The sequence below is a fragment of the Stegodyphus dumicola genome, chromosome 2 (genome assembly GCF_044657685.1).
Source record: "Stegodyphus dumicola isolate Sdum_Otavi_A_Nest chromosome 2, ASM4465768v1".
Taxonomy (NCBI): Eukaryota; Metazoa; Arthropoda; class Arachnida; order Araneae; family Eresidae; genus Stegodyphus; species Stegodyphus dumicola.
This window is the reverse complement of record NC_140769.1, coordinates 274,453,659-274,473,205: the sequence shown is the minus strand read 5'-3', so window position 1 is coordinate 274,473,205 and position 19,547 is coordinate 274,453,659. Positions and strand designations below refer to the sequence as shown.

The 19,547-nt window shown below is 34.7% G+C and overlaps 1 protein-coding gene across 3 annotated transcripts in view; it reads right to left on the bottom strand.

The window, feature by feature from the left end:
• Positions 1-19,547, bottom strand: part of LOC118187354 (zinc finger MYND domain-containing protein 11-like) — a 101,926-nt gene that overhangs the window by 63,823 nt on the left and 18,556 nt on the right. The window contains exon 1 of one of the 3 annotated variants that reach the window (XM_035357554.2): positions 13,257-13,382. The exons of the other annotated variants lie outside the window; for them this stretch is intronic. The gene's annotated coding sequence lies outside the window, so the exon portion shown is untranslated. Of the gene's footprint in view, positions 1-13,256; positions 13,383-19,547 lie in introns of those variants that run through there. 3 annotated transcript variants of the gene reach the window in all.

Genomic DNA, 19,547 nt, shown 5'->3' with positions numbered 1-19,547 from the left:
TGCCATTGCGAATCAAATTAAGATTTTTCAGAATCCTTTTGATACTGACATTGAAACCCTAGCCCCGGAACTTCAAATGGAAATGATTGATCTACAGTGCAGTGATATAATTAGGAACAAATATCAAAACTCATCTTTGTTGGAATTTTATAAGTCTTCCACTGACACAATTTGATAATTTGCATAAATTTGCTCGTGGGCTGTTTTCTGTTTTTGGTACTACTTAATTGTGTGAGAAGACCTTCTCCAAAATGAAGTACACAAAAAATGTTTACAGATCTAAATTAACTGATGAGCATCTTAAATCTCATTTAATAATTGGTACAAGTAAAATGAGTTCACAACTACAAACTATTGTCAGTGGAAAGGCTCAATTACATAAATCTCATTAGTATTTCATATGTCATTATGCTTGTTATAAGTTATGTTTTTATTTAAAATGTATAAAATGTTAGTTGGATTCATTTCAATAATTTGTTAGTTATTATATACTGAAGTTAAATTTTCTGCATATTATACATGTTTTCACTCATTACAATTCTGTGTTTCTTTATCCAACTTATCACAAAAACAATAACAATAAGCCTACAACAATGTTATGAGTAGTTAGCCCATGACCATATCAATGTAGATGTCATATTAATAATTATTCAACATAAAATTAGAATACTTCAGTAAACTAAATTTAATTTGCTATAAAAAATATGTTCTCTAAAAGGAGTTTTCAAGTATGCTAGCTCTCCGCGGGCCGGACAAAATCTGTCCGCGGGCCGGATGTGGCCCTCGGGCCGTAGTTTGGAGACCCCTGGTCTAGAAGAGCAGAAACACGTGGTCAACGTCCGGCATTTAGATTGGTCGAGGAGTCAGAGTTCGAAAAATGAAGTTTTTTGTAGTTTTTAGAAATAAATAAAGTTCGAACATAGTAAAAGCAACATCTATCTGTGAATTTAAGAGTCCTATGTCTTTTGAAACGCTTGAAAATCATCTAAACTTGCGATATAATCATTAAATGAATAGGAAACTGTAAAAGGCGAAAATGACGTCATGTAGCTCACTAGGGCTAATGAGTGAGATTAAGCAATTGGTGTTACCACGAACTTTGATTTTAAAACACACGATACGAAATAGTAAAAATAAAAAGTAAAAGTAAAAATCTAGTTTAAATAAGTAGTAAAACGAAGAATTTATCGATGAAAAATAAAGTCCTAACTTTGCAAAGTTCATCTTTCTTGAATAGTAACTGAAGAGTAATAGTATTTTTTTTTTTTTTTTTTTTTTTTTTTTTTTTTTACAATACCACCACTTAGAATTGAGGTGGATCGTTCGAGGTCTTTTCACTACGTGCTCAATGTTCATATTATAACTCAGAATGCACAAAATTTATATCATTTGAAGAATTATCTAATCGTTGCCACGTGTTCTATTCAATTACTAAAATAAATCTAGAACGATGTATAAAAGAAATTAAGAAAACAAAACAAAAAAGAAATAGTTTTTCACAGACGATTCAGTGTTTCTCATTCAATTAATTCAGTTCTCACTTCGCGACATTCCAAAAATACATAGAAACTCAAAATATCTATATTAAAAATTACGAAGTAAATCTTAACACTTATTTCCTCGAAAAAGTTCCAGAAAGGATTAAGCATGATTTAATTCGCAATAATAAATGAAATCGTTATCTTTGTTGTTGCGAAGCTTAATCTCTCTAGATTTCTCCATCTCTAGATCTCCGCAACAAATCCCTCCATCTCTAGATTGGCAACCAATCTCTAGATTGCTTCCGAAGCTTAGTTTCTCTAGATTGGCAATTCTGCTGTTTTAAATGTAAACAAACATATCCGCCATATTATTTAAAAATTAGGCTTAACCGCACTTAAACAGCTTTTAAATTTTTGATAATTCAACAACTATTGCTTGCAGATTTACTAAAGGCATAAAAGCCTTAACCGAAAGATAAGAACAACATAATTCAATCATTTTTAAAGCAAAAAATGTACAACTTACAAACATATAAGAGTAAAGAAACTGAGATTACTGAGCCGGGTAACAGGGTGGATATATATATATATAAATATATTTATATACGTTTGGTGCGGCCGATTGCAACCAAAATACGAGGGGCACACCTACATGTTATAGCAGTCCTAAAGACAAAATTTCAACGTTCTGAGGCTACTCGTTTTTGAGTTATGCCAGATACATAAGTAGATACGTACTACAGAGAACACAAAAAATTCTCTTCAGAATTCATTTTAAAGCAGTTTTATAATTTTTTTTTTTTTTTTCGGAAAAGAGTCTTTTATTCTGTCCTTACGTACAGATGTCACGCAAAAACATCGTTAAATTGCATTCGATAGCGGTCAAAATGGATATTTTCGTTGAAATATGCTGCCTGAAACTTTTCGCGATTACAATACTTCCGTTTTAGTTCGTACAAGGAAGTAAAAAGGGACGGGACAGTTCTATATCTCCCGTTCTACTGGGCAAATTGACAAAATTTAGCTTGCGTATTTCATGTCTCAAAAGCGTGACTTGGGATATATATTAGATTAATATACTCCATAGCATTGTTCTAGCTATATATAGAATGCTAATATTAAATTTAAACAAATTTAAATTTAATTTTTAACAAACACGTATAAAAGTAAAAAAAAAAAAAAAAAAAAAAATTTAATCCTAAAAAAAGCTAAAATAATTTTTAAAAAATTTTTTAAAAAATGTGCAAACATATAAAAGATTTAATTCTCGAACTAATCTACAATATCATTTAAATTCAGAAGCATAAGCAAATCAAGTGCAAAATCAATCCATGAAAATAAAATCACTAATTTAGCAAATTAAAATTAAACTAAATAATTTTTTTTAAATGTATAAGTGAATGACCATTGAGTAGGCAGGAGACAGACTTATCAAGGGGAATATATAGCATTGTTCTATTTTGACACAAAATCGGACTTTTTCTGAAATGACATGCCCATTTTTTTTCCCCTCATATTTCGATTCTACGACTCAAATTATGCCTAATTATTAAATTATGTAAAATGTGTTGCGAAATTTACGGAGAAATTCAAAAATTTATTTTGGGGCATTTTTTTTTTTTTTTTTTTTTTTTTTTTCCAGTTTGCGTCGCGAATAATTCACTTTGTGAACTTCTTAATTTATAGCAACCTATTTTCCTTTATTTCTTTTTCATTGTAAACTAGCGTAAAAATGTCATCTTTTATTGTTTCAAATAATTTTAATGAAGTGCTTAAACCACATTTGGTGTTATGATCGTTTATAACAAATATGTCAAATTTCAAAACGCGTCACTATGTAAAATTACACATATCTTATAAAATTTTGAACAAAAAAACTCTAATTTTTTTCAGGTATGTTTAGAAATAAATCTACTTTAAGACGATTGTAAAAATTTTGTAGCTTACTACTCAAAATCTTTTTAAATTATTTTTAAATACAAATTTAAAAAATAAGTCATAAAAATAGGCGAAGATATTTGTAAATATATATCAGATTCAATTAACATTGAAGCGCTAATTTTTTAAAACTACTGGAGCGATTTTAAGAAAACTTGACAGTTTAGCATAATTTGAATCGTAGAATCAAAATATGGGGAAAATGGAATGTCATTTCAGAAAAAGTCCGATTTTGTGCTAAAATACCTATATTAGAGCAATGCTATATATATGTTACCGTGAAAGACCGAAATTGGAGAATGTCGACTTTCACCGGAGAATATCAACATTCACCAAATACGTCGGTGAAAGACCGAATATTTCACTACATTCTTGTACATTCGGACCCTCACCGGTTATGTCGACAATCACAGATATGCTCTGGTGAAAGTCGAAAAGAGAGGTCATAAAGTGCCATAATAGTTTAAGTTGTTGCAATACATAAGATTTGAATCACATAATTTAGTAAGTTTTTTATGACTGTTATTTTATTTTCTCATTTAGAACGTACTGCATAATTAAGTAAGTTTTTAACTTCTATTATTTTCCTTTCTCATTTTGAATGTACTGTGTGTTTTAGGTTCTCATGTTCTTAAGTTTTTATTTCAAGTCTCAAGTGCGTTTATTCGCGACCGAATTACGGAGAAGAAAATATTATATTGTTATATGTTCAACATTCACCATGAGTACATGGTGAATGTCGACATTGACCGGTGTAAGTCAGAAATAAGAGTGTTTGGAAAATATTTCGGACATACACACCAAGAGACTATGTGAATGTTGACATTTACCGGTGAAAGTCGACATTCTCCAGATTTCGGTGTTTCACCATAACATATACATCTAATACACGTCTTAAGTCGCACTTTTGAAACATGATAAACGCAAGTTGAATTTCGTCAATCTGCCCAGTTGAACGAGAGATATAAAACTCCCCCCCCCGGGTTCCCCCCCCCCATGAAACTCATTTGGCTATCGGATACGGAAGTCATGGCAGCAGAATGGTGAAAAAACTTTCAACCAAATACGAAAACGTTACATGGGATGATACTGAAATGTACATCCACCTTTGTGAGTACTGTCAGGAAAAATAAAAGAGATAATTAAAAAAGGACATTGTTAGTCCAAAGGGATTCGCCCCTGAAGGACTATTGTTTTCGTTTTGCGATTTTGCGTCGATTCACTACAAACGGCGAATCACTTTTTCAAATTGTTGCCACAAAGTATTATCGCCCTGTGTTATATTTAAAGAAATTAAATAATGAAAAATCTGCATAAATGTATATATATTTCTCGCATTGTGATAAAACAATGGTACATAGAGCCATCGAATTTTGAATGACGCAATCCTCCTACGAATATGAGCATCGGAAGACCAAATTTGAAATTTGGAATTTGTTTTATTACCGATTTCCTATTTTAAGAAACTCTTGATTAACAGACTCCACGAATTTTTTATTAACAGACTCCACGATTTCAAAGTGAGCAATGGCAGCACTGAAAAAAAAAAAAAAAAAAAAAAAAAAAATTCTATCTCCAGCGCGCGAGACTGTGTATCATCAGAAGTTCTAAAGATATGCTCATTCTCAAATTATTTTTCGATGTTGATGCTGAATTGAATTTTATGGTTCAAGTGCGAAAAACATGATATTTAATAAATAAATGCAACACACAAAATGTTAAAAAAAACTACCCTTTGGACGTAATTTAAAATCTGAAACATTTAAGATTTTCTTCTTGTTTAATTTTTTTTTTCTTTTAATTTTTTCTGAATTTAATTCCCTTTATTAGGTAGATCTTATTGATTTTCAGTCTCAGCCAGAGAGAGAATACAAATTTATTATGATGAAGATCACTAATTATTTTTACGTATTTTGGATAAGTTGTTTAATGGCGATCTTTCATTATTCAAAATAAATTCTGTATGCTTTGGGAATGCGTGACTTAAATAATAGCCCTATTATTACATTTTTTTTACACTTTGCCTAAAGAGCATTTATCTCTATAGAATACTTAGGTATTCATACAATACCTAGGTAAAGTATATAATAATTCTCATATTTCATACCTTCATACATGACTAAAAACATCAGGTGTTCTAGAAAATACCTAGGCATTCTATAGAATGCCGGCGTTTTATACATTGTCGGTAACATATAGACGCAGATAACGTGCAAGAGCTTCTTGATAAAGAAGAGAGGTATCTGTCTTGGAAGATGAAATACGCTTCCGCCAATACACAAACCGCTATGCCGGCTCTGGCTATACAACAATTCTGTAGCTGAAGTTGCATTAAAAACGTCTTTTACTAATATACGATTTTAAAAGCTTAAACTTAGGACCAGCCTATTTTTCATCCTGAGACATTTTTTTCGGAGGAGGAGGTCCTTCTCTAAACACTATACTGACAAGGCAGGATTTGACGAGACATCGCCCATTTGGCGACAAAATCGGCGATATACCATAGACTGATGGAGAAATTTCTGGAAAGAATTCTTACTGGTTTGGCCCACAATGTTCTTGAACTCAAGCCAAAAGGTATATAAACCCTGCTGGTCAGTGCCTAGTCGAGTCAGTTAATAGTCAATGAGCGAGTGTCTCGTAGTCTAGTGCCGAGTTGGTCGTCGAGTGCATCGAGAGAGTCTCTCAGTGTATCGCGAGTTAGTGCATCGTCGAGTTTCATCTTAGATTGTGTTGATCTCCGAGAACGACCGAACCGAGTAGGGAGCTGTACTCTAGTGTATCGTCTAGTGCTTTGCGGTGAAGTTGTCTTCACCGTTACTGTGTACACTCATTATTATTTAAAGTATGGTATGAATATTATATTATATATATTTCTGGTATCCTTCTGATTTCGTATTATATATTTTTCTATATATTTCTTATTGTTATTTTTATGCATAATGTATTTAACTGCAGTTTATGTATTCTTTTGTATGTATCACCCAGGAAAACAAACACCTCCGATCTTTTCGCATATATATCTTTATGTGTACCACAATGTTTCTCTGCAATGTACTTATTAATATAATAGGTATATTCCCTGTATGCGTATTGTCTACATATGTATACTCCTATTATTTTTGTGTATTTTATTGATAATGCATACATATCTGTATATTCATCGTTCTGGTACTTACCTACTTAAGTGTTGTATTTGTTCATCGCATATTCACTGCAGGTACTTATTGTATTGGTCCCACCTGCAATACTATCTGTATCTGCACTAAATATATATGCTTTAAATCTCTGTGTAAATAATAGTATATATATATAATAGTATATTCTTGTATTCCATATTTATTTATAATTCCATATTTATTGTATTTAATTATTATCATATAGTTACTTACTATTTCAACCATTTCTTATTATATCTGGCTAACTTTGTAAGGATCTTAAGTTTTACTAACGTTTATTTTATTTTAAATCTTTACTATCACTTCTTATTTTCTACTTCCGGCCAGAATTATAAGCGTTAAGGTTTTTATGCAAAGTTTGTCTGGCGAACGCCAAGTATTTAAGTTGTGGCCTTTTGCCAAGCGAGAGAGAGGAAGCAGTGAGTCAAAGCAGGCCGCTTACCTTAGAAGTTACTTAGTTGCTGTTTGCCTTCCAGGCCAGAGGTTTTAATCCTCTTGATAAATTTAAACGTATTGTAGTGTTCACAGTCTCTGTACTACATACGCTTCCTGTAAATATAAGGCCAATCTTCCACGTTTCTTATTCTAAAGTTAAATTAGAGTTTAGTTTTATTTTTATACTTTTACGTTAGACCCCCAAGTAGCGGGTCAGTGTCTTCCGAAGTACGGAAGTTATTGTATATAGAGAAAAATAAAGGGTTTTGTATACCCTTCGTCTGTATCCTGTCTACTTACCACAATTAGTGAACATAGCTTTAGTAAGCTCTCTGTTCCGAGTCAGGTCCTTGTATGTTCCCGAAGAAGGTAAGAAGGAACATTGACCCTGATAACTTAAGCATATTTAATAATATATCATATAATATTTATGTTTATTATTTCTTTTGTCATTATTAACCCTTGTTTAGACATGAAATTTTTATTTGATTTTTAATAAATTCCCAGTGGCTCTTTGAGTAGTGAACGGCACGGGGGCCTGGATCCGACGTTGGGCTTCGGAGCCGGGGGGGGGGTTCTCATGTGTAGATCTCCTCTTTTTGGTGTTGTCTCTAGACAGGGGTGGACGCGGTGCTATACCGATTAACCTAATGGTAAAGGGACAGTGCCCGCGACCTCCGTCACTTGACACTTGTCTTCACCGTTATAGCCTGAAAGCTGTGCTGCTGACTATTTCAGCCGTTTCGACGACTGTAAACGTGTTTCTGGAGCTGTCCTGAGAAATACTAGCTAATAAACTGTGTTTTGATACTTCAGCAAGTGCTGTCGTCGTTATTCACCCCAAATCCAGGAACCAGTACGTCAAGAAAAACGTAACAGTACGTCTAACGAGGCTATTTACGCAAAGAAACTTCAAAAGACTTTAGCAATATCGACGCAATTCTAGAAAAAGTGGTCGTCAACAGTTTGGATTGTCAACTTTGCATGCATGAATACGGTTTTTCGAATGTTGCTTGCATGTAGCACATAAGTTTGGAACCAAAAACTGGCAAGCGCGTAGTGCCAAAGAAAAGGAACAAGTACAGATCCGGAAAACCAATATACAGAAGGGTTTCCGTATGGAATTAGGTCTGATAGTCGAGCAACCAAAGCCTGGTTTCGGTAGCTCGAATGATGGGAATACCGCTTGAAGATTTTTTTCGGAAACTCAAGCATTTCTGCTGCTATAACAGAGGCAGATGAGGACTGGATTAAGCGTTTCTATATAATATTGCTGACAATTTCGAGTGGCCATGAAATCGATTTCATAAAATTCCAAGATTATGCCTTACAGACAGCTCGCTACTTTGTGCAGTTATATCCATGGTTCTACATGCCAACTTCGGTACATAAGACACTGATTCGTGCCGCAGAAGTGATAAACTCATCGATATTGCTGATAGGGTAGATGTCTGAAAACGTCCAAGAATCTACTAATAAATGCATTAAAAAGTTTCACGAAGAGTTTTCAAGAAACTGTTTCCGAGCCAAAACAATGGAAGACATTATTTTACGCTTATTATTAATACCCGATCCATTTATTTATATATTAAGTTTGCGCGAATTGCCTCGAAAAAACTCAAAGTTGTTACTCACAGAAGCAGTTTCATTGTTAGTTTAGCCACGTATGCGAGTAGGAAGCTCTGGTGATTTAAAAGTTGAATCAACTGATTGAGAATCAACTTACTCTTCGGATGACGATCTAACTAACGATTGTATGTTTTATCGTATTATACAAAATATGGATATATTTGGTACTTTCTCTATAGAAGTCATTCATGTCAAATATGTCATTTTGTTTTTATTTCAAATTTTGACTTCGGACTTATAATCAGCGACCCCAAAAACCCTAGAGGTACTGACTTTCAGCCGAATTTATAACGTTTTCGACTTTTTGCCAGCTTTTCGGGATTTAGCCCCACTGTGCGAAGTTGAATTTTGGAGGCAATGTTTTGAAGAAAAAAGTGCATCTTATAGTCCGTAAAATAAGATACATCCCATTAGATTCGCATATAAAGTGTGAGCAATAATGACTGTGGAAAATTGTATCATCTATGTCACATATTTAAAGTCTAATTATAATGCATTATGCTGAAAAACTGCAGTTTATTAAATAAAATATTATTGAAGAAAATTGTGTGTATTCGTTTTTTAATATTTAATTTGTACAGACATTAGGTATTTTTTGAATGCAGGAGAGATGAAAAATGAGCTATACCTTCGCAGGAACTCGAGCCACGGATTCATCACCTTTTTTACTTCCTTGTACGAAGTAAAAAGGAAGTATTGTAATCTCGAAAATTTTCAGGCAGCATATTTCAACGAAAATATCCATTCTGACCGCTATCGAATGCAATTTAACGATGTTTTTGAGTCATATCTGTACGTAAGGACAGAATAAAACACTCTTTTCCTCCAAAAAAATTATAAAACTGCTTTAAAATGAATTTTGAAGAGAATTTTTCGTGGCGTCTGTACGAACGTATATACGTACGTATCCCGCATAACTCAAAAACGAGTAGCCTCAGAACGTTGAAATTTTGTATATAGGACTGCTATAACATGCAGATGTGCACCTCGTATTTGGGTTGCAATCGGCCGCAACAAACGTATATAAATATATTTATATATATATCCACTCTGTTACTCGGCTCAGTGATCTCAGTTTCTTTAGTCTTATATGTTTGTAAACTGTACAATTTTTGCTTTAAAAATGATTGAATTATGTTGTTTTTACCTTCCGGTTAAGGTTTTTATGCCTTTAGTAAATCTGTATGCAATATTTTTAGAATTATCAACAATTTTAAAGTTCTTTAAGTGCCGCTAAGGCTTTTTTTTTTATGGCGGCCGTTGATTGTTTACATTTGAAACAGCAGGCTAGTGGATTTGTTGCCAATCTAGAGAAACGTAGCATCGCAACAACAAAGATAACGCTTTCATTTATTATTGCCAATTAAATCATGCTTAATCCTTTCTGGAATTTTTTCGAGGAAATAGGTGTTTCAGATTTACTTCGTAATTTTTAATATAGATATTTAGAGTTTTTATGTATTTTTGCCTTCTCGCGAAGTGAGAACTGAATTAATTGAATGAGAAATACTCAATCGTCTGTGAGAAAAACTGTTTCTTTTTTGTTTTGTTTGCTTAATTTTTTTATACATCATTCTAGCTTTATTATAGTATTTCAATAGAACATGTGGCAACGATTGGATAATTCTATTTTTTAAATGTTATAAATTTTGTGCATTATGAGTTATAATACGAACGAAATATAATACTGTTAAGTGAATCTAGCGCAGGAGTTTCGCTATGATAAACAAATACTAGAATGAATTTTAAAGAATGCATTTATTCTATTGTGGTTTATGCGCTGTCGGCGAAGTAAATTTAATTCAATCCAATAAGTTTAAATGAAATGCAAGAAAAAATGCGTATAATTTAATATTTCTTACAAGGAAGTCATGTGGTGTACACATCAGATTTTTTTAGTTCGGGAGCCACTGTAGAGATATTAGGTTATTTCGAAGTAGGAGACGTGAAAAATGAGCAATGCCCTCGCCGGGGCTCGAACCACGGACCTCTCGAATACGCGTCAAGCGTGCTAACCACTACACCCCGAAGGCATGCTAAGAAGGCGAGAGAAATACCTTCTAAGCCACGTAGATTATAAGTTTTATAAATTAAAAACATTTTATATAATTCTGAAACATTTAATTTTTTTGTAAAGTAATTTTATAGTAACTTTTTTAGTGTACAATTAGATTTTTATTTGACTCAATTATAAGCTGATCTCGAGTCTAATATTCAAAGTCAAAACTGAATTAGTTACATTACACTTACGTGAATTAAAATCTCCGAAAACGCTAATTTGGCAAGAAACAAATTTGCGAATTGGTTGTTTGCTTGAAAAAGCTCGCTAGTTTATCTATAATATTTGCAAACAAAGACTGAAGGATCACTTGCACAGTAATAAAATTTTAAATTTCTCAAACGCATGTTGAGCGTATATTTTGTGACTTAACCGGTACACTTATTAAAATACCGACCGCTGCCAAATACGCAATCATAGGTACATGATCATTGTATGCACGAACCGAACTAATCTTGTTCTGCCGGATGTGCGGTGCGAATTGCTTGCTTGAGTTGCGTAGTTACGTCGATGCGTGACCAAAAATGGGCTAAAACGAAAACAGACTACCGCCTATTTTCGAATACAAGTCGAGAGTGCGTTTTTCCTTTAAACGTTTTAGCCAAAATTCAACCCGCATATAAGGCGAAACGGGGAGGAAATACTACAAGTATAACGTTCACACATAAGGCTCCTATATACCTACGTCTAGAGGAGCCTTATTCAAACATGTCGCCATGAGGGTGAAAATGTTCTCAAGCAGACAAAACGAATGGAATATTTTGTAATCAAATCGTTATAAAGTAAAACACCATATACCAAAGTATTGTTAACGTTTAATTTTTCTTCTGACACCAAATTTTACATTATTTTCTTCCTTGACGTTCGTACGGGGTTCGTAGATTTGGAGTGAATAATGACGACACTACTTGATGAAGTATCGAAACACACTTTATTTAGCCAATATTAATCAGGACAGCTCCAAAGTCACTTCTTACAGTCGTCGAAGATATACTATACACTCGCTGGAACAATCAGCGACACAGCCTTCACGCTGTCAGGCCATAACGGTGGAAACAGCTTCACTGCAAAGCACCACAGTTCCCGGCTCTGCTTGGTCGTTCTCGTAACTCCACGTACTCTCGAGACTCTCCACGCTACAACTCGCGATGCACTCGACGACACACAGAGCACGGCTCCCGACTCTTCGGGTCAGTCGTTCCCGGAGCTTAACACACTCTCTCGACGATGCACTAACCGCGATGCACTAAGAGACTCTTCGATGCCCTCGACGACCCACTCGGGGCTAGACTTCAAAACACTCGCTCAATGACTGACTATCAGCTCGCTAGACGACGCACACACTCTGACTGCGGACCAGCAGGGTTTATATAGGTTTTGGCTTGTGTTCGAGAACATTCTGGGCTAAACCGGTAAGAATTCGTTCCAGAAGGTTCTCCATCAGTCCATGGTATATCGCCAATTTTGTCGCCAAATGGGCGATTTCTCGCCAAATATGGCAACCCTGCCTTCTTTGCTATTTTATGGCAACCCTAAACCTTCTTTGCGGGGGGGGAAGATATCTCATCACGCCTGCACATTTCGTAACAGTACGCTAACCGTATCTAGTTTGTTTAGTTGATTGCGGCAATGCACGCTAATGCCTAAGGGGGGAGGAATGGCTTCGCAGAGGACTTTCTAGGGAAATGTGGCTCGTATATACTTACACACAAGGAAAAATACGAAAACGCCCATGCAGCTAGCCCGTTCCCTGGAATCGAACCCAGGTCGAAACTATCAGTGTTCAGTATTTTTACCGCTAGGCCGCTGGTGGGCGGTAACCCTGTCTAAAGCTAGCACATTTATTCCGTTCATTTGTTGTCTTGTTTACAATTTGTGGTATTTGTGCTAGTCTCACTTTCTGTACCATTTTAATTTTGTCTGAAAAATGAGCGGGAAGAGAAATTCTTATACGGTTAAATTTAAATTATACATGTTTGTGTTTGCTGGAAATTCTAACAATGGTATGGCTGCTCGACAATTCTCCGCAAGTGCGGGGGGAGGGGTGGAATTTGAGAGTGGAAAAAAAAAGTGCGCGTCGATTTCGCCAACAGATCTTTCGTTCCGCCGATGACGACCAACCAGCATTACAAACAATTTCAAAAATAAAACAACTAATTTCATTCAAAATTAGTTTTTTTTTCATACATTTAAGAAATATAAACTAAAGACATAAAAAAGTACAATATTTAGCGCGATTCATCACTTAGGCCTGGCTGACAGGAAACAACTATGTTTTTTGCGAGATTAGCGGATCTGCATATATAAGCCAATCGCTGTAATTTACCTTCAGAAAAAGTTCCAAAAATTATTTGCTTATACACGGTAATATATAGCATTTGAAAACAAAAAGGCAAAGAAAAAAATTATGTAAAATAAATATAGTTCAACCACAACAAAGGTGCCATACATCTAAGTATTGTTAGCTTCTTAAATATTTCAATCTTCTCATTTAAAACTATCTATATTACTCACATTATAAATAGAAAGAATTACCAGTCGCGTAAAAGCCAAAAAAGCAGAAGATAAAATATCCACAGAACTCCCGTCTCATCGTTAACACTTATCCTTCAATGTCTATCCACTTCAACATGGTTAAAATGTTGTTTATCCTTACAAATTTTGTCAATTACTGTTATTCTAAAAATCTTTTTTCTTTTTAAGCGTTTTCTTACTGTTGCCATTTGCCACTGTCTAAACTCTGCCTTGCAACGAACGCAACTTGAAAGCCGTTGGATTACACAATAACATTCTCACTTTGCCATGGAAACATGATATTAAAAAAATACCCGATTGTCATTTACAAAATAAAAACAATTTATTGACACTTGTCCTTCCAGGACTTTAATCAGAAATGAAAAAGTAACTTTCTTTAAGAAATTTTCGCAACAACAAAATAATAATCGCTGTGTCTTGTGAAATCGGTAATGATTTCACAAAACACAGCGGTGGCAAGAGCATCCTATGCAGTTTATTGCATACTTGGCAGTACGAACCCGTTTATTAGGATAGAAATAATTGTGAATGAATGCTTCATCAATGTATTATTTGATATACCGTATTTGCCGGAGTCTAAGATGCACTTTTTACTTCCTTGTACGAAGTAAAAAGGAAGTATTGTAATCGCGAAAAGTTTCAGGCAGCATATTTCAACGAAAATATCCATTTTGACCGCTATCGAATGCAATTTCACGATGTTTTTGCGTGATATCTGTACGTAAGGACAGAATAAAATACTCCTTTCCTTCAAAAAAATTATAAAACTGCTTTAAAATTAATTCTGAAGAGAAATTTTCGTGGCGTCTGTACGAGCGTATGTACATACGTGCGTACGAGCGTATGTACATACGTGCGTACGAGCGTATGTACATACGTGCGTACGAACGTACGTACGTACGTATCTCGCATAACTCAAAAACGAGTAGCCTCAGAACGTTGAAATTTTGTATATATGACTGCTATAATATGTAGATGTGCACCTCGTATTTTGGTTGCAATCGGCCGCACCAAACGTATATAAATATATTTTTATATATATCCACTCTGTTACCCGGCTCAGGTATCTCAGTTTCTTTACTCGCATATGTTTGTAAATTGTACATTTTTTTGCTTTAAAAATGTTTGTATTATGTTGTTTTTATTTTCCGGTTAAAGTTTTTATGCCTTTAGTAAATCTGTTTGCAATAATTTTAGAATTATCAACAATTTTAAAGTTGTCTAAGTGCCGCTAAGCCTTTTTTTAATGGCGGCCATTAATGATTACATTTGAAACAGGAGACTAGTGGATTTGTTGCCAATCTAGACAAACTTAGCTTCGCAACAACAAAGATAACGCATTCATTTATTATTGCCAATTAAAGCATGCTTAATTCTTTCTGGAATTTTTTCGAGGAAATAAGTGTTTAAGATTTACTTCGTAATTTTTAATATAGATATTTTGAGTTTTTATGTATTTTTGCCTTCTCGCGAAGTGAGAACTGAATTAATTGAATGAAAAATACTCAATCGTCTGTGAAAAACTGTTTTTTTTTGTTTTGTTTGCTTAATTTCTTTTATACATCATTCTAGCTTTATTATAGTATTTGAATAGAACATGTGGCAACGATTAGATAATTCTATTCTTTAAATGATATAAATTTTGTGCATTATGAGTTATAATATGAACGAAATATATAAGTTAACTGTTACATAATTATTGGCTTATATAACAGTTAACTTAGTTTCCGTTATAAAATTATTATATAAGTTAACTGTTATATAATTATTAATACTGTTAAGTGAATCTAGCGCCAGAGTGTCGCTATGGTAAACAAATACTAGAGTGAATTTTAAAGAATGCATTTATTCTATTGTGGTTTATGCGCTGTCGGCGAAGTAGATTTAATTCAATTCAATAAGTTTAAATGAAATGCAAGAAAAAATGCGTATAATTTAATATTCCAATACAAGGAAGTCATGTGGTGTACACATCAGATTTTTTTCTTTGAAAATAGCTCTGAAAAACGGGGTGCGTCTTACGTCACCAACGGTTTACGTCGATACTCAGTTTTTGATTTTCCTTCAGTTTCCTTGTGAAATGTGGAAATATTAGTTACTTAGAGTTCAGTGAATGCGCATGCGCTGTCATCGACGATTACAGCTGGGTTCGTTTAAACTTTCCAATTTTTGTGAACGACATTTAAGTGTGTGAAATTACCACTGTTCAATTTTCTTAAATTTGTTCACAAGTTATGGCTCAAAAACAACGTCGGCAATGGTATAACATAACATACAAGCTACGTGTGATTGCGTATAGCTAAAGAACATGAAAACAAGGCTGCAAATAGGCATTTCGGGCCACTCCCAACCGAGAAAATGATAAGAACTTGGCGGAATCAGGAAGAGGATCTAAAAAAAGCAACTCATAGATTAGATGTTTGCAGAAAGTATTACTTTATATTGAAAATACTGTAAATTCATTATAATGATCAGTTTTATTCTTCAAAAATGTGTATAAAAAAAGGGGTGCGTCGTACACGGTGGCAAATACGGTATTTAATAACAAATAAATAAATAAAATAAAATAATTGCGCAAATTAAAAATATGCAATTCTTAGAGTTTACATTAAAAACAGTGTAAAACGCATTTCTGATCACATCTCATAAGTTTTAAAATGTTTTGCATATTTTAGTTTGACCTTTATTTTAGCACCTCGATTTCAGAATTATTCGATTCATCGTTTTCGTTCGATACTCCACTAAACAGAATTCAATTCATGAAGGTTTTGTTTTAGAAATTTCATCCCATGAAAGAATCAATCCAGAGGCAAAGATTATCTCGAAATTAGTAGCGCATTTCTGGAAAAGAGTTATATTAATGTAAAGAGACTTGTTGTTCCCTTCAGAAAATGTTCAGCAAAATTCTGTATTCCTACAGAAATTTTGATGTAGTTTCTTTCCTTGCTGGAAAATTCCACAAGCTCATATTTTAAAATTAAAGCAAAAAATATCACCATTTTCTTATAAAAACCATTGGAACTTGGAATACAATAAAAAAAGAACGCAGACGAAAATGGCGGCGTTACTTCGCTGAAGAACTGTTATGAGCATGGCTGCCGGAAAAATGGTTACCAGAGTTTCCCACAGTCTTAGAATTTGGCAATTTTTACTATGGTGGTTGTGTTAATAGGTAAGTAGAATAATTTCAAATTATTTAAAGAAATTAAAAGGAAAATTAAGTAGTCACTTTAAACAAAATTACAGCATATATAACATTTCACTTACTCTGAATGAAGGAACTTCTTAACTGTATCAAAGCCTTCCTTGTGTCTACAGCAGTTTAAACTTGCTACAACATTATATGCACCTTATTGTTTTACTGGGTTGTTTATTATACTGCTAGAAACGGAAATTTTCCGAAATCAATCACTTCGTATATATTATTCAGGAATATTACATATCTCTGCGTCTAGATTTAAGTACTAACATTTGTACGGAATCTGATGTTAATTAACCCCTTATTATATCGGGTAGTAACGAAAGCTTCCAGCCGCAAACATCTTCTGCGCAAACAGTTCGTGTTGGCATGTTTAAACATATTCTGTCAAACGACTTTTGGCATTTGAAAGAAAGAGACTTGCTTTAGAATACTTTCAAAAAATATTGTATTGTAATCATTAAGTTTGTAATCATTAACCAGTGTCTAAAATGGAACTATCACGCGACAGATTAGAGCCATCGTTTATTTCCAGTTCTCTCGCAAAAATTCAGCTACAGAAGTTACCAAATCACGTGTACAGCTCTAGGTACTAATGTTATATCATATGACTCTGTGAAGTAAAATAAAAAAAATTTAGGCAAATATTTTGAATATGCTTTTCAGACTAGATACGATTATATTCATATTTAACACGCAGTCTTAAAAAAAATATTAAATTTTAAATTAAAGGCCAACGAATGTTAAACTTTGGTCATTGCGAGCTGTACCACCAACAACTAGCATTGTACTAAAGAGGTAAAAATTGCGGACGGTTTATCTGGTCTGGCTGTCGGCGCTACATACCCCTGGAGACACAATCCATAATGCCATTACGACGCGGTCGAAGTAGACAAATGAACGACTCGGAACGTGATCGCATAGTAGGGATGGGGTGAAGCGGCTTGGGAATACTAAGCAGCAGGCCGCCACCTGCACCGTAAGGACACGGCTCTGCAAAGGTGTTAGCCATGGCTGCTGAAAGATAGTCATCGGCAGAAATCAAGGCCCTGGAAGGCAATGTGCACGAATGCGAGGCAATATCGGATGACTGAGCAACAGATCCGAACTATCCCAACGGCATCATTGTCTGCTATCTACTCGTAAAGAGCTACAGCCTCTTCTACACTACCTTCCATCATCTAACAGCATTTGGCTGAGGCGGGATATCGCTTACAGCGATATCCCGCCTTTAACCCCACAACATCCATCAAGTCGTCTCGAGAGATATCGTAACCGATCATCATGGCTGCCAGCTGAATGGCATCGTACAGTGTTCAGCGATGAATCTCGCTTCAGTCTTGGAGCAGATGACCATCGTGTCAATGTGTGAAGGGCCAGCGGTCCCAGTCAGCGCTTGTTTTACAGAGACATACGGATTATTCCCAGTATACCTGAACAGATTCAGACTTAGGGATACTCCTTTCTGCGAATGCGGAGAGGAAGGCGACACTGACCATTATTACTTCCATTGTGTACATACAAGAACCTGGCACTTGAAGAAACCAGTGGACTGTGCCTGGGCAATGTGGACGTCTAACACTCTCAAAAACAGAATAGCCCTTGATAAAATAGAGAAAATCTCAAGACATTGCCTAAGCAGAAACAACCGTGAATAATATCATGTTTCAAATGTTCAGAACTTAAAGCAGGTAACCAGAATAACGCTTAGTGCCTGCAGTTATCAATATGTAAAAACTGTTATTAGTATGCAATATTCAACCTTGTTACTTTGCAGTCTTCCCCGCCGTGATGGTATATAATTCCGTTTGGTTCATGTCCGTGGTCGGAAGCCATCATAGCAGTGCACTCACTCACTCACTCATTACCCCTCGTGTCATGGTATAGGGTATTGCACACAACTTTAATAGCTTAACGATATGTTAATAACATCCTGCGGCTGTTTGCGTTACCCTTCATGGCACGCCATCCAGGAGCCAAACCTTCGGGAACCCCAAAATGTCTTAGATGTGGAGCAATAATTTGGGAATTTCTGGTGGAATGTATTGCAGGATGAGATTAAGAATCCTTATAACTCTTTACCTTAATGTTTACTAGCATGCGTCGCCGCCAGAGAAGGGTTCACCAATTACTGATCTGAATATTCAATGTGAAGTTATGAACATGTCAATGTGAAGTTATGAAGCATGCGTCACCGCCAGAGAAGGGTTCACCAATTACTGATCTGAATATTCAATGTGAAGTTATGAACATGTCAATGTGAAGTTATGAAGCATGCGTCACCACCAGAGAAGGGTTCACCAATTACTGATCTGAATATTCAATGTGAAGTTATGAACATGTCAATGTGAAGTTATGAAGCATGCGTCACCGCCAGAGAAGGGTTCACCAATTACTGATCTGAATATTCAATGTGAAGTTATGAACATGTCAATGTGAAGTTATGAAGCATGCGTCACCGCCAGAGAAGGGTTCACCAATTACTGATTTGAATATTCAATGTGAAGTTATGAACCATTAATGGGTCCTATGGCCTCGGAAGTTTTTATCATCTCATTACCTGTGTATGAATTTTACGAGTATTTAGTTTCAATAAAAACAGTCATTTGCTTCAGGATGCTTTTTGTGTGTGTGTGTGTGCGAAAGAGTGTATTTTTTAAGGTTTCTGGCTGACCTACCACTGACACAATGTATAAGATAAGTGGACACTGCTAATTCGATCCAAATTCGATTACCTGTAAACGGGCTGAATGCTTGGGCGTTTTCGTGATTTTTTTAACTTTGACGAGATATCACGGTATTATGTCATCGCATTTTTTCATTAAACTGTAAAATTGCATTATAAGTATTTCCAGCCTTCCGGTTTTCTTCTTGAAAATCTAAATTTCTAGAAAATAAAACTTACATTGTGTCTGCAATCCATTCCAGAAATATTATCCCTTTAATTACCTCTCACTGGAATTGCCATGGCAAAGGAACATAAAAAGTATAATGAAATCGTCGAAAAACGAACGAAATAATAGAAAAGATAAAGAATGATCAGTAAATTGCAGTAAGGACGTTGTTTACGCATTAAACGAGAAAAAGCAGAG